The following is a 1003-nucleotide window of genomic DNA, read 5'->3' on the forward strand; positions in this document are numbered from 1 at the left end:
TCTCTTCTGACATCCATTTTGGTCTTTTCTTCCTTTCCTGTCTTTTTAATGACCTTTTGCTTTCTTCGTGGATGATGTTCTAGATGTCATCCTACACCTTGTCTGGTTTTCAGTCATTGCTGTTCAGTGCATTAAATTATCCTTTAGATGGTCTCTAAATTCAGGTGGGATATAATCAAGGTCATATTTTGGCTCTGGTGGAGTTGTTTTAATTGCTTTCAGCTTCAGTTTGAACTTGTATATGAGCAATTGATGGTCTGTTCCACAATCAGCTCCTGGCCTTGTTTTCATTGAAGATAGTTGAGCTTCTTCTCTATCACCTCTTTCCACAGATGTAGTCAATCTGATTCTTGTGTATTACATCTGAAAAAGTTCACATGTATAGCCGCCATTTATGTAGTTGAAAAAAAAGTATTTGCAATGAATAAGTTGTTAGTCTTGTAAAATTCTGTCATGTGATCTCCAGCATCCTTTCTATCACCAGGACCATATTTTCCAACTACAGGTGATTCTTCTTCATCTCTAACTTTTGCATCCAGTCACCAGGAATTATCAACACATCTTGATAGTATGTTTGGTCAATTTCAGACTGCAGAAGTTGGTAAAGATCTTCAGTTGCCTTGTCTTTGGCTTTGGTGTTTGGTGCATGAATTTGAATAATAGTAATATTAATCAGTCTTCTTTGTATGCGTGTGGATAATATCCTATCACTGACAGCATTGTACTTCAGGATAGATCTTGAAACCTTCTTTGTGATGATGAATGCCACATCATTCCTCTTCAATTTGTCATTCCCGGTGTGGTAGATCCACATGGTTGTCTGATTTAAAATGGCCAAAATTAGTCTAAAACCTCTTTCAGCTCAGAAGGCTGGTGGTTCAAACCCACCAGCCACTCCTCGGAAGGAAGATTGGGCAATCTACTTCCATAGTGATACCACTTCAGAAACCCAACGAGGATTGCTGTGAATCAGATCCAACTCAGCAACAGTGAGTTTTTTTTT

General features: G+C 38.3%; 1 protein-coding gene across 1 annotated transcript in view; it reads left to right on the forward strand.

The window, feature by feature from the left end:
- Positions 1–1003, forward strand: part of IGBP1 (immunoglobulin binding protein 1) — a 141876-nt gene that overhangs the window by 26931 nt on the left and 113942 nt on the right. The window lies entirely within an intron of this gene.

The sequence above is a fragment of the Orycteropus afer genome, unplaced genomic scaffold (genome assembly GCF_000298275.1).
Source record: "Orycteropus afer afer isolate SDZICR_OR568_19922 unplaced genomic scaffold, OryAfe1.0 scaffold00692, whole genome shotgun sequence".
NCBI lineage: Eukaryota > Metazoa > Chordata > Mammalia > Tubulidentata > Orycteropodidae > Orycteropus > Orycteropus afer.